This window comes from Dendrobates tinctorius, unplaced genomic scaffold (genome assembly GCF_039654945.1).
Source record: "Dendrobates tinctorius isolate UK_male_01 unplaced genomic scaffold, ASM3965494v1 ptg000214l, whole genome shotgun sequence".
Classification (NCBI taxonomy): domain Eukaryota; kingdom Metazoa; phylum Chordata; class Amphibia; order Anura; family Dendrobatidae; genus Dendrobates; species Dendrobates tinctorius.
In genome coordinates, this window is record NW_027361881.1 from 1,849,018 (window position 1) to 1,863,841 (window position 14,824).

The window sequence follows — 14,824 nt, forward strand, 5'->3', positions numbered from 1 at the left end:
TCTTATGAGAAGTAAATATTTTGTCCATCCCCAAGCTGGGGGCGACGCGCGCTCGTCTGCCATATGTACACACACAGCGCTTTTTCCAGTCCCGGTGACTCATGGGTTACCCCATTACTCTTCATGGACCCCCCTGTCTGGCGCCACCCATGGAGAGTAGGACGACGTCCACAGGGACCCCCCCACTCGTCAGAGCCGCGTATTGCCACAGTTATATTGAATGCGTCCTATAATCTGTCCCGGCCTGGGTCCTTTATCAGATTACTGATCTGACCGCACTTTATCAATTTGTGCCAATAATTTCATCTGAATTCGTTCAGATCCCTGGTGATTGGCCAGATGTCATCTACTTTCCCCTTTTCCTGCAGCGCCTCCGCTGGAAACATGATGCATTACATGCAGCATCTACTGCGGAACACTAAGGGTCTGTGCACATGCTGCGGATTCACCTGCGAATTTTTCTGCACGGATTTGAAGGTAAAACCACAGGTAAAGTGACCTGCGGTTCTGCGGATTGACACCTGGGCTGTGGAATCCACAGAAAGAATGGATATGCTGCCGATTTAAAACCGTGGAAAAATCTGCAAAAATACCCTAAGGCTAAGATCACAGTGTCTCCCCAAACATTACAGTGAAAGCTCCAGACATATGCCCTGATGAGGCCGTGATGGTTATTAATGGCAGCCCCTCATCTAACGGATATGATGGCCTCTGCATGACTTCTCCACAAACCAGATACCACAACGCACATTTCATCTTCTGTACAACACATTCTCACCGAGTCACAGGCAGAATTCATTTTTTGCTATTAAGATTCTGCAGCAAATTCCTGGTAATGACATTTCTGCAAGACGGTGGAGGATGAAGTCCAGAGCCTGATGTATGGAATTACAGCACTCCGCGCTAATCTGGGGATTGCACTAATCCCGCTCTGCGCGGCTCTGACATGAGCTCTGCTATTCCTTCCTCTGACAGCACCAGGACATGCAGGAATAGTCACCTCTGATCCCAGCGATCATCTGTGATGTTACATCTGAACCTTGCAAAAAAAAAAAAAAAAAACCTGCAATGATTGACTTCCACCACTGGAGGGCACCGGTGTACCTCACTTCTCTTTGAATATTGAAGCCCATGTGGAGACACATAACTGTGCAGGGGTCACAGATACAAACAATCCATTCTGAATGAAGACTAAAGAAAACAATAAAAACTAGACAAAAAAAAAAAAAAAAATGTAAATATAAAAAATAAATAAAAAAAAGTTTGGTCTCTCTTACAAACTTCAAAAATGCAAAATTATGCAAAACATGTAAAGAAGAATAAATCTGAAACACTAGAATGGCCATTCTGTACTGTAAAAAAAAAAATAAATCTGAAAAAGAGAGATCAAACTATCAATAAAACCACAGCCCGTCACGCAAAAAAGCAAAATCTCACACCGCTCCGTTAACGTTATGATAAAATAATAATAAAAGTAATTTTAATTGCAGACACAAAGCAAAAATGTATTACAAAGTTTTAAATTTAGAACCACAAAAGTGATAAAACACTGGATCAATAAAATAATAATCTTTTATTAACACCAAATATTAAAAACAACTGTGTGTAAGAAGGATAAGAAATAAATATGTAAAGGGAGATAAAGATGGCACAGGAAAATCATGGGGAAAATGTTTACAAAATGGGTCTTGATAATGTGGTATAAGTACTGGGCATTTATAAGGAAACTTATTCTTACATTTTGTATTTGTGGTCTTCTGAGGGACTCATGTTCGGTATAGTTGGGATCAAAAGTTTACACACCCCAGGAGAATTTTTGCTTTCTTGGCCCTTTTTTCAAAGAATATGAATGATAACACTCATGGTTAGTGGTAGGGTGAAGCCATTCATTGTCAAACTACTGTGTTTTCTCTTTTTAAATCATAATGACAACCCAGAACATCCAATGAAACGGATCAAAAGTTCACACACCCCATTTCTTAATACAATATACAGAGATACATGATAAGATTCTGTCTGCGGCCACCGCTAGGGGGAGCTCTCTGTATACAGAGACACATGATAAGATCCTGTCTGCAGCCGCCACTAGGGTGAGCTCCCTGTATACAGAGATACATGATAAGATCCTGTCTGCAGCCACCACTAGGGTGAGCTCCCTGTATACAGAGATACATGATAAGATCCTGTCTGCAGCCACTAGGGGGAGCTCCCTGTATACAGAGACACATGATAAGATCCTGTCTGCAGCCACCACCAGGGGGAGCTCCCTGTATACAGAGATACATGATAAGATCCTATCGGCAGTCACCACTAGTGGGAGCTCCCTGTATACAGAGATACATTACAAGATCCTGTCTGCAGCCTCCACTAGAGGGAGCTTCCTGTATACAAAGATACAGTACATGATAAGATCCTGTCGGCAGTGACCACTAGGGGGAGCTCCCTGTATACAGAGATAGATAAGATCCTGTCTGCAGCCACCACTAGGGGAAGCTCCCTGTATACAGAGATACATGATAAGATCCTGTCTGCAGCCTCCACTAGGGAGAGATCCCTGTATACAGAGATACAGTACATGATAAGATCCTGTCGGCAGTCACCACTAGGGGAGCTCCCTGTATACAGAGATAGATACATAAGATCCTGTCTGAAGCCACCACTAGGGGGAGCTCCCTGTATACAGAGATAGATACATGATAAGATCCTGTCTGCAGCCACCACTAGGGGGAGCTCCCTGTATACAGATACATGATAAGATCCTGTCTGCAGCCACCACTAGGGGGAGCTCCCTTCCTGTGGTGTTGTACAGTATAACTGATCTTACTGTAAGGCCTGTTTCACACTTCAGTTTTTTGACGTCAGTCAAAATCCGCCACTTTTAGAAAAAAAACGGATCCGCCCATTTTTTGGCGGATCCGTTTTTTTCCCCCATAGACTTGCAGTATCTGCAGATTTTGACTGATGTTCATCCGTCAGATCCGTTTTTTGAAGGATCCGTGAAAATTTTAGCGTCTCCCGGGCGGAAGAGACGGACGATGCAACGTTTTTTGCAGCGATGGTCCGCTATTTTATAGTGCGCATGCCCGGCCGATTTCCCCTGCCGAGCATATTAATACCGTTCTGGAAGTGCCGAAAAAAAATCTCTCTCTCGCGGATCCGTACACAACACGGATCCAGTGACGACCGTTTGGCCCACACCGGCAGCGGATCCGTTTTTAACAGCTCTGGCGGATTTGGCCTTCGCTCTGATCCTCGTAGTTGCAGGAAGACGCTGTTGTTTTATATTCTCCGGTCCTGGCCTCCTCCTCCCTCGTTGTTCTTCTCACCTTCCATGATGTTCTGCGATATTCTGACATTTCGGGGTTTTCTCCATTTCATGCAGTGAGATCACCGGAGCCGTGAGAAAGACAAGTAAAGAATCACAGATTGGTGTTGTCGGTTGCGACACTGCGGCTGATGAAATCCTGGCCTCGGCCGTCATGTGATCGCAGCACAACCTCCAGAACAGTCCCCTAATGACTGAAGTGGGGTTCATCGGTGGTCCTGAGGGTGGTCTGCTGGGGTGTAGGGGATGTGTGGCGAGCTGAGCCTTAAGGTCTGGACTCACTGACAGCAATAAATGGCCAAGGATCGGTAGATGTGACTGCTCAGCGATCACTGAACACCCGGGGGTGTCTCCGGTCACATTCTGCCCCCTCCGCAGATTAGGACCCTCTACATCCACCCATGCAGAGCGCCCCCTGGCCTCACACAAAGGTACTTCACCTGTCAGCTGCTTATTATGGGAACCCTTCAAATAAAAATGGGGTCCTGACCAAGAAGTTCCCATAATGTCAGAATATCACAACTTCTGGCCTGAAGTAATCTGACCCGACCTCAGATGTATCTTCTGTTTTATGTCACATCTGAGTGTCGACGCTACTGCCCAGGTCAGAGCTTTGTGGCTTCCAGACCAGCGAGGAAACCATTACTTCTTACAAGAAGTCCGAGCTCCAGGCCCGAAATAAGAACCACACACAAAACACCACCGACGCGTCCCATGATGCACTGCAGCAGACGCCGACCACAAACACAGCGAAGTGTGCAGACGGCTCACCAGCACGTATCTAATCCCACCATGTGTGATACTGACTGCTGAGCCGTGTATCTAATCCTATCCTGTGTGATACTGACTGCTGAGCCGTGTATCTAATCCTATCCTGTGTGATACTGACTGCTGAGCCGTGTATCTAATCCTATCCTGTGTGATACTGACTGCTGAGCCGTGTATCTAATCCTATCCTGTGTGATGTCTGCCGAGCCGTGTATCTAATCCTCTCCTGTGTGATACTGACTGCTGAGCCGTGTATTTAATCCTCTCCTGTGTGATACTGACTGCTGAGCCATGTATCTAATCCTGTGGGATACTGACTGCTGAGCCGTGTATATAATCCTGTGTGATAATGACTGCTGAGCCGTGTATCTAATCCTATCCTGTGTGATACTGACTGCTGAGCCGTGTATCTAATCCTATCCTGTGTGATGTCTGCCGAGCCGTGTATCTAATCCTCTCGTGTGATACTGTCTGCTGAGCTGTGCCACTGTTCCTGCCGCTGCTGCCACTGTTCCTGCTGCTTCTTGCCGCTCCTGTTCCTGCCACTGCTCCTGCCGCTGCTTCTACTCCTGTTCGTACTGCTCCCATTGTTCCTGCCACTGCTCCAGCCGTTGCTCCTGTTCCTGCCACTGCTCCTGCCGTTGCTCCTGTTCCTGCCACTGCTCCCATTGTTCCTGCCACTGCTCCTGCCACCGCTTCTGTTCCTGCCACTGCTCCTGCCGTTACTCCTGTTCTTGCCACTGCTCCTGCTGTTGCTCCTGTTCCTGCCACTGCTCCTGCCGTTGCTCCTGTTCCTGCCACTGCTCCTGCCGTTGCTCCTGTTCCTGCCGCCGCTTCTGTTCCTGCCACTGCTGTTCTTGCCACTACTCCTACCGCCGCTTCTGTTCCTGCCACTGCTCCTCCCGCCGCTTCTGTTCCTGCCACTGCTCCTGTGTTTCTCACACGGATTCCTTGAGAATAACTACAACTGTAACAAACCTTCAACTGTGAACAATTCTGCAGGTTTTCAGCATATGAATGTTACCATCCACTCACAGCAATCAGAGATCTTTAAAATGGTGATCAACCTAAGCACAACATAAACAGTCATGGCCAAAAGTGTTGGCAAACTTTAAGTTGTTCCAGAAAATGACTGGGACTACAGAAAAACAGAGAAAAAAAAAAAAAAAGACAAATTGGACATAATTTCACACAAAGCCCCCAGAATGTTCCAAACAATTGTTGGCGCCCTCCTTAATAATAATAATCTTTATTTATATAGCGCCAACATATTCCGCAGCGCTTTACAGTTGAACAGTTTCAAACACAACAGTCATAAGTAACAACGTTAACAATACAATAATTAAAGCGAAATAAGACGACCCTGCTCGTGGGAGCTTACAATCTACAATGAGGTGGGGGAGATACAAAGCACAGGATTGTATTTACAATGATGGTCCAGTCATCTTCAGGGGGTGGGGGTTAGATGGAGATAGTGAATGGGCTACACACACACACAAACCTAACATGACTTTGATTACTGAATGTGATAGGCCGCTCTGAACAAATGTGTTTTGAGCGAGCGCCTAAAACTATGCAAATTGTGGATGATCCTAATATCTTGGGGTAGAGCATTCCAGAGAATTGGCGCAGCACGGGAGAAGTCTTGGAGTCGGGAGTGGGAGGTACGGATTAGGGCAGAGGTTAGTCGAAAGTCATTTGCAGAGCGCAGCGGTCGGTTAGGCCAATAGACAGAAATGAGGGAGGAGATGTAAGGGGGTGCCGCACTGTGGAGAGCTTTGTGGGTGAGAACAAGTACTTTGAATTGTACCCTGTAATGAATGGGCAGCCAATGTAAGGACTGGCGAAGCGCAGACGCGTCTGAGTAACGATTAGCCAGATGGACAACCCTGGCTGCTGCATTAAGGATAGACTGGAGAGGGGAGAGTCGAGTGAGGGGGAGGCCAATTAATAGAGCATTACATTCGTCACCCACTTTCGAATATATATCTGCAATCAATCCCTTCCTATAACCATCCAGAAGCTTCTTCCTCCTCTCGCCGGGATCTTGGACTCTTCTTACAATCCGCTCCCGGTCTCATTTTGCCTTCTCCCAACAGCGATTGTAAGATCTCTCCACAAGGGATCAATGGGATCTAGATCCGGACACTTTGCTGCGACTTCAGACCCTCCAGCGATTTGTTCCTATCCATTTCTGGGGGCTTCTTGAAGTATGTTTGGGGTCATTTTCCTGTGGGAAGACCTATGACCTAGAACGCAAACCAAGGAACAGCAAGATCTCTGGAGATGGACTTGTAACCTTGAGATTGTTGATACTTTTAACAGTGTTGGTTTTCGGGTCCTCCGACAGTTCTCTTCTCCTCTTCCTGTTCTCCATGCTTAGTGCGGCACACACAGAATGAAAAGATGGAGTCAACTTCTATACTTTTATGTGGTTTCAGGTGAGATTCTCATTGTCCACACCTGTTACTTGCCACAGGCGAGTGTGTACGAGCATCACATGCTGGAAACAAAGTTGGTTACCCACAATTCTGGAAAGGTGGCAAAAATTTTGCCGGCCCATTTTTGGGGGTTTTGTGTGAAATTAAGTCCAATTTGGCTTTTTTTTCTGTATTTTTTTGTGTTGCTCCAATACACACAAAGGAAATAAACCTGTGAATAACAAAACGTGTAAGTAATAATTTTCTGGGAGAAATACATCATTTTTGGAACAATTTCAAGGGTGACTATACTTTCGGCCATGACTGTAGTATAAAGTTATGTCTCTGACTATAGGATGATGCTTTGTATATCGGCTGCGCTTGTTGCTCCCGTGACTTTGTCTCTTTTTACACTGACATTTTACAGTCTCAGGTTCCCGGACACGAGAAGACGAGCAGGGCTGCCACTAGGAATTTCAGGGCCCATACTGGCAAAATTTTCAGGCCCCCTTGAGATTGCGCCCAGGCTCCACCCCAGCTCCGCCTCCACCCTCCTCGAACCTTCCACAGTAACACTGCCCACTCTTGGATAAACTCCACTTCTGCACCCCGTCCTCACCAATCACACATTACTAGTTCCCATCTAACACCAGATCACATACATAGCCAGCAGCTTTTGCTTTAGCCAAAATAATTTTTAAGCCGCTAGTACGGCAAGGTAGACTCTTTTGGCCGGGCCCTACTCTACTCTAAACTATTAAACATTTCTTAACCTAACCAACACTTTTTTTAGGTATATTTTATTTATTTTTTAATTTTTCCTTTAAGTGTCACATACATTTTTTAAAATAACCAATAATACCACATACAAGGGACATGGTGGGACCATGTATCACCACCACATTGTGACAAATAATACCACATACAAGGAACAAATACCATCACACCATGGCCGGACCATGTATCACCACCACATCGTGACAAATAATAAAACATACAAGGAACAAATACCGCCACACCATGACCAGACCATATATTACCACCACATAGTGACCGAATAATACCATGTACAAGGAACAAATACCATCACACCATGGCCGGACCATATTTCACCACCACATAATGACCAAATAATACCACATACAAGGAACAAATACCACCACACCATGACCAGACCACATATTACCACCACATAGTGACCGAATAATACCATGTACAAGGAACAAATACCATCACACCATGGCCGGATCATATTTCAGCACCACATAATGACCAAATAATACAACATACAAGGAACAAATACCACCACACCATGACCAGACCACATTTCACCACCATATAGTGACCAAATAATATCATGTACAAGGAACAAATACTATCACACCTTGGCCAGACCACATTTCACCACCATATAATGACACAATACTACAATACTGATCATTAATAAAAAAAAACACAATACTAATATCACCATAAGTGCCATTATACACAGGAGCTCTGTATACAGTGTATAATGGCCGAGTACACGTAATACAGTGATCATAGTGACATTATACACAGGAGCTCTGTATATAGTGTACACGTAATACAGTGATCATAGTTCCGTCTGAAGGATCCAAATGTGGTTGATAGTCGGACTTGTTGGGGCAAAGAATTCCAGAGAATAGGGGCAGTTCGGGAGAAGTCTTGGAGGCGGTTGGGTGAGGAGCGAATAAGTGTGGAGGAGAGAAGGAGGTTTTGGGAGGACCGGAGATTACGTGAGGGAAGGTATCGGGAGATTAGTTCAGAGACATATGGAGGAGACAGGTTATAGATGGCCTTGTAGGTCAGTATTAGCAATTTGAACTGGATACGCTGAGGGAATGGGAGCTAGTGAAGAGATCTGCAGAGCGGAGGAGTAGCGAGGAGAGCGATGAATTAGTCTGGCAGCAGAGTTAAGGATGGACTGGAGAGGTGTGAGGGTGTTAGCAGGGAGGCCACAGAAAAGGATGTTGCAGTAGTCGAGGCAGGAGATAAGGGCATGCACAAGCATTTTACTAGATTGAGGGTTGAGGAAAGGACAGATTCTGGAAATAATTTTGAGCTGGAGGCGACAGGAGGTAGAAAGAGTTGTGCGGTTTGAAGGACAGGGCAGAGTCAACGGTTACTCCGACATTATACGCGCAGAAGCTCTGTATACAGTGTATAGTGTCCGTGTACAAGTAATAAAGTGATCTATAGTGACATTATACACAGGAGCTCTGTATACAGTGTAAGTGTACAAGTAATTCAGAGATCACTAGTGACATTACATATAGGAGCTCTGTACGTAGTATATAGTGTCAGTCTATAGGTAAAACACAGACTTACCAGTGACGTCACTAGTTGAAGTTCTTCATCCAGCACACAACGCCATCACTACTTCCAGCCAGGAATCATCTCTGCAGAAAATTACACATAGTTATCTAGAGCTCTGCTTCCACAGCACATTCCCCACTTTTTTTCCCCAACTTCTACACTACATCAGATAAAGAAAAAGTGACATAGCGCCACCCTGCACAGTAACAGGAACCCCCTCAATTTATCATTTGCTCTCCCACTTTCAATACAGCAGCACTTGTGCTCTCCCACCCCCGTCTCAAATCATAATCATTGGCTTGCTCCCACCCCCAAAACAGCATCATTTTCTCTTCCTCACCTTCAGTACATCATTTACTCTACTCCATCCCCAATTCATCATTTGCTGTCCCCTACCCGAATATATGGCGCCTCTCCTTTCCAGTCTGAGATACTTTGTCACCATGACTGTGGGTTTCTCGGTGGCACATGTGACCGGGCGTTAGTGAGGACAACCTCTATACAATGAGAGGGTGGCGAGGTGTGCATGAAAGCTTTTTTGGAGAAAAAGCAGGCATGTCCATTCATAAAAACGATATATATTTTATTTTAGATCCATAAATAACAGTTCTGTCGGCTCATCCAGACCTATCTGACCGCTCTGCATCACAGGGATCTCTATGACTAAGAGCGGCCAGCAATGCCGGAGAAGCATCAGAAATGTCTGTATGAGCCGACAGAACAGGTTTTATGGATGTGAAATAAAGCCTATCGTTTGTATAAATGGACGCTCCTGCTTTTTCTCCAAGTTTCCATGTATGTTACACTGGGCTGCAGTGTGAAGCGGGGCCCACATGTGAGGTGACGCTATACTACATGTGATGTCGGCGGTTCATTCCCTACACTTTGTATTCTCTATGGAGGTTATTATACCCGACAAAGAATTGTCCAGAGGGAAACAGTGTAAGGCCGGGGTCACACGAGGGATGAGTCTCATGCCAGAGAATCCGCTCAATTATGCTACTGACACTCGGCTCAAACTCTCATCCGAGCGTCATCTTAGTGTGATCCGAGTCTCTTGGTTGAAGAATCGGAGCACATTGAGAAGAGTACGTAATTTCTCCATTGTCTGAGGCCGTGGATGTCGGACTGCGCTCAGATGACAGCTGAGTGCAGGCCGATGTATCGCACGCATCCATAGATTTCAGTGGGTGCGTGTGATCTGAATTCCAGAGCCACTCGCAGCGGCTGCAGATTATCTTTCCACAGGCCAATTATGGTCTGTAGAGAAAAATCACAGATCTGCGCTGCCCCATAGTGTAACACTGTGCCGAGCGTTATCCGATAACACAACACACAGCCCTCGCTCATGTGAGAGAGGCCCGAGAGCCTTTATCCCCTGCAGACCTCCCATCAGCCTCTCATGCTGGAGGCCGGCCTCACTTACTGTAATACTGTGGAATTATTGCCTATTTCTACATATACTGTGCTTGTGAGATAGATAGATATATATATATATATATATATATATATATATACACACGCACATACTGTTAATAAAGTGTGTCGTTGTTTTCCATGACATCTCTGGGAGGTGAGCCTATTCCTCAGCTATAACTCCTGATGAGCAGCGTCCTGGAGACCCCTGCCCCCTGCAGAGACACGAGGCTGCTGTGGCCCATCTGCCCCCTGACCGGACACCACAGCTTCATTCAGAAAACTGAAGTTACCAGTCTGGAGAGTAGATTCCACCTGTGGGAATCTAGAAAGAGGTCTACGGTGTACTGTCGGGGGTCTGCCGTTTGTAAAGGGGACGACCAGACTGCAGGTACCTGCGTTCCGGGTCCAGAGCTGTTAAGGCTGCATTGCCCTGTTGTCTGGGGGAAGCAATAGCGAGCCGGACCAACCCAACCTCCTAACCGTGAGGAGTAGGGGCATATAAAGGAGAAAGCGCGCACAGCAGAGGGGAGCTTGGTGCCTATCCGGGGCAGCGCCCCCCGTCCTCCCCACAGAGTACCGGCGCCACGACAGGCCACATTGAGAGGGTTCCCCACCATCTGCAGAGGGACCGCTGCACTGAGGGGAGCCGTACGTCCAGCAGCAGCCAGGCAGGAGTGCTCCGTCCTGACAGCATAAGCATCGTGCAGGCCAGCGTCCACGTCTCCCACCGCGGGAACCAGAGAGAGAGGAACATGCAGCGTGCGCCCGGTGACTACAGAGAGGTGCGGCGTGGGCCCGGTGACTACAGAAAGAAGTGCGGCGTGCGCCCGGTGACTAGAGAGAAGTGCGGCGTGCGCCCGGTGACTACAGAGAGAAGTGCGGCGTGCGCCCGGTGACTACAGAGAGAGATGCAGCGTGGGCCCAGTGACTACCAGAGAACAAGGCGCTGTACGCTCCATGTCCTCAGTACAGTGCATGCGCCACATAAGAGTGACCGGGTACGGTACAGACACGTGCACGCTTACATTGCCAGTGTATATTTGCTGAGCCACGTTGGGCCCGTCAGCCACTGCAGCAGATGGACTAGGGGCTCAGCAGAAGTTACACCAACCGCTGCCACCAGAAGACGGGGCATCGATGCCCACAGGACCCCATTGGAAAAAACACCGCGCCCGCCGTTGTCGGTGCTATTGACTTCATAGTCTGAGAGACCACCGACCTGCTAACCATAATTCAACAGAACTGTGAGCCTCCCGATGTGGAGGATTTCCCCTATTAACAATTGTTTACCCTTGATCTGCCTCCTGTCCGTCAATGCATCCTGCTCACATGTGTCCTTCCAGGGGGTCCGCTGTCTCCTGTCAGGGGGATCCGCCACATCCTGTCAGGGGGATCCGCCACATCCTGTCAGGGGGATCCGCCACATCGCGTCGGGGGTCCACACACTGTGCTCTTACCCTTCTTCTCTGCAGGGGGTGAGGGGTGGCCGCGCACACTGTGCTCTTACCCTTCTTCTCTGCAGGGGGTGAGGGGTGGCCGCGCACACTGTGCTCTTACCCTTCTTCTCTGCAGGGGGTGAGGGGTGGCCGCGCACACTGTGCTCTTACCCTTCTTCTCTGCAGGGGGTGAGGGGTGGCCGCGCACACTGTGCTCTTACCCTTCTTCTCTGCAGGGGGTGAGGGGTGGCCGCGCACACTGTGCTCTTACCCTTCTTCTCTGCAGGGGGTGAGGGGTGGCCGCGCACACTGTGCTCTTACCCTTCTTCTCTGCAGGGGGTGAGGGGTGGCCGCGCACACTGGGCTCTTACCCTTCTTCTCTGCAGGGGGTGAGGGGTGGCCGCACACACTGGGCTCTTACCCTTCTTCTCTGCAGGGGGTGAGGGGTGGCCGCACACACTGGGCTCTTACCCTTCTTCTCTGCAGGGGGTGAGGGGTGGCCGCGCACACTGTGCTCTTACCCTTCTTCTCTGCAGGGGGTGAGGGGTGGCCGCACACACTGGGCTCTTACCCTTCTTCTCTGCAGGGGGTGAGGGGTGGCCGCACACACTGGGCTCTTACCCTTCTTCTCTGCAGGGGGTGAGGGGTGGCCGCACACACTGGGCTCTTACCCTTCTTCTCTGCAGGGGGTGAGGGGTGGCCGCACACACTGGGCTCTTACCCTTCTTCTCTGCAGGGGGTGAGGGGTGGCCGCACACACTGGGCTCTTACCCTTCTTCTCTGCAGGGGGTGAGGGGTGGCCGCACACACTGGGCTCTTACCCTTCTTCTCTGCAGGGGGTGAGGGGTGGCCGCACACACTGGGCTCTTACCCTTCTTCTCTGCAGGGGGTGAGGGGTGGCCGCACACACTGGGCTCTTACCCTTCTTCTCTGCAGGGGGTGAGGGGTGGCCGCACACACTGGGCTCTTACCCTTCTTCTCTGCAGGGGGTGAGGGGTGGCCGCACACACTGGGCTCTTACCCTTCTTCTCTGCAGGGGGTGAGGGGTGGCCGCACACACTGGGCTCTTACCCTTCTTCTCTGCAGGAGGTGAGGGGTGGCCGCACACACTGGGCTCTTACCCTTCTCTGCAGGGGGTGAGGGGTGGCCGCACACACTGTGCTCTTACCCTTCTCTGCAGGGGGTGAGGGGTGGCCGCGCACACTGTGCTCTTACCCTTCTTCTCTGCAGGGGGTGAGGGGTGGCCGCACACACTGTGCTCTTACCCTTCTTCTCTGCAGGGGGTGAGGGGTGGCCGCACACACTGTGCTCTTACCCTTCTTCTCTGCAGGGGGTGAGGGGTGGCCGCACACACTGGGCTCTTACCCTTCTTCTCTGCAGGAGGTGAGGGGTGGCCGCACACACTGGGCTCTTACCCTTCTTCTCTGCAGGAGGTGAGGGGTGGCCGCACACACTGGGCTCTTACCCTTCTTCTCTGCAGGAGGTGAGGGGTGGCCGCACACACTGGGCTCTTACCCTTCTTCTCTGCAGGAGGTGAGGGGTGGCCGCACACACTGGGCTCTTACCCTTCTTCTCTGCAGGAGGTGAGGGGTGGCCGCACACACTGGGCTCTTACCCTTCTTCTCTGCAGGAGGTGAGGGGTGGCCGCACACACTGGGCTCTTACCCTTCTTCTCTGCAGGAGGTGAGGGGTGGCCGCACACACTGGGCTCTTACCCTTCTTCTCTGCAGGAGGTGAGGGGTGGCCGCACACACTGGGCTCTTACCCTTCTTCTCTGCAGGGGGTGAGGGGTGGCCGCACACACTGGGCTCTTACCCTTCTTCTCTGCAGGGGGTGAGGGGTGGCCGCACACACTGGGCTCTTACCCTTCTTCTCTGCAGGGGGTGAGGGGTGGCCGCACACACTGGGCTCTTACCCTTCTTCTCTGCAGGGGGTGAGGGGTGGCCGCACACACTGGGCTCTTACCCTTCTTCTCTGCAGGGGGTGAGGGGTGGCCGCACACACTGTGCTCTTACCCTTCTTCTCTGCAGGGGGTGAGGGGTGGCCGCACACACTGTGCTCTTACCCTTCTTCTCTGCAGGGGGTGAGGGGTGGCCGCACACACTGTGCTCTTACCCTTCTTCTCTGCAGGGGGTGAGGGGTGGCCGCACACACTGTGCTCTTACCCTTCTTCTCTGCAGGGGGTGAGGGGTGGCCGCACACACTGTGCTCTTACCCTTCTTCTCTGCAGGGGGTGAGGGGTGGCCGCACACACTGTGCTCTTACCCTTCTTCTCTGCAGGGGGTGAGGGGTGGCCGCACACACTGGGCTCTTACCCTTCTCTGCAGGGGGTGAGGGGTGGCCGCACACACTGGGCTCTTACCCTTCTCTGCAGGGGGTGAGGGGTGGCCGCACACACTGGGCTCTTACCCTTCTCTGCAGGGGGTGAGGGGTGGCCGCACACACTGGGCTCTTACCCTTCTCTGCAGGGGGTGAGGGGTGGCCGCACACACTGTGCTCTTACCCTTCTCTGCAGGGGGTGAGGGGTGGCCGCACACACTGTGCTCTTACCCTTCTCTGCAGGGGGTGAGGGGTGGCCGCACACACTGTGCTCTTACCCTTCTCTGCAGGGGGTGAGGGGTGGCCGCACACACTGGGCTCTTACCCTTCTCTGCAGGGGGTGAGGGGTGGCCGCACACACTGCGCTCTTACCCTTCTCTGCAGGGGGTGAGGGGTGGCCGCACACACTGCGCTCTTACCCTTCTCTGCAGGGGGTGAGGGGTGGCCGCACACACTGCGCTCTTACCCTTCTCTGCAGGGGGTGAGGGGTGGCCGCACACACTGGGCTCTTACCCTTCTCTGCAGGGGGTGAGGGGTGGCCGCACACACTGCGCTCTTACCCTTCTCTGCAGGGGGTGAGGGGTGGCCGCACACACTGCGCTCTTACCCTTCTCTGCAGGGGGTGAGGGGTGGCCGCACACACTGGGCTCTTACCCTTCTCTGCAGGGGGTGAGGGGTGGCCGCACACACTGTGCTCTTACCCTTCTCTGCAGGGGGTGAGGGGTGGCCGCACACACTGGGCTCTTACCCTTCTCTGCAGGGGGTGAGGGGTGGCCGCACACACTGCGCTCTTACCCTTC

General features: G+C 50.6%; 1 long non-coding RNA gene across 2 annotated transcripts in view; it reads right to left on the reverse strand.

The window, feature by feature from the left end:
* Nucleotides 1–12,014, reverse strand: part of LOC141058700 (uncharacterized) — a 209,870-nt gene extending 197,856 nt beyond the window's left edge. For both annotated transcript variants that reach the window (XR_012222280.1, XR_012222279.1), the window contains exons 1-2: nt 11,560–12,014; nt 8,863–8,933 (exon numbers count right to left, since the gene is read on the reverse strand). This is a non-coding gene — a long non-coding RNA (uncharacterized lncRNA). The remainder of the gene's footprint in view (nt 1–8,862; nt 8,934–11,559) is intronic.
* Nucleotides 12,015–14,824: the final 2,810 nt, after the last annotated feature.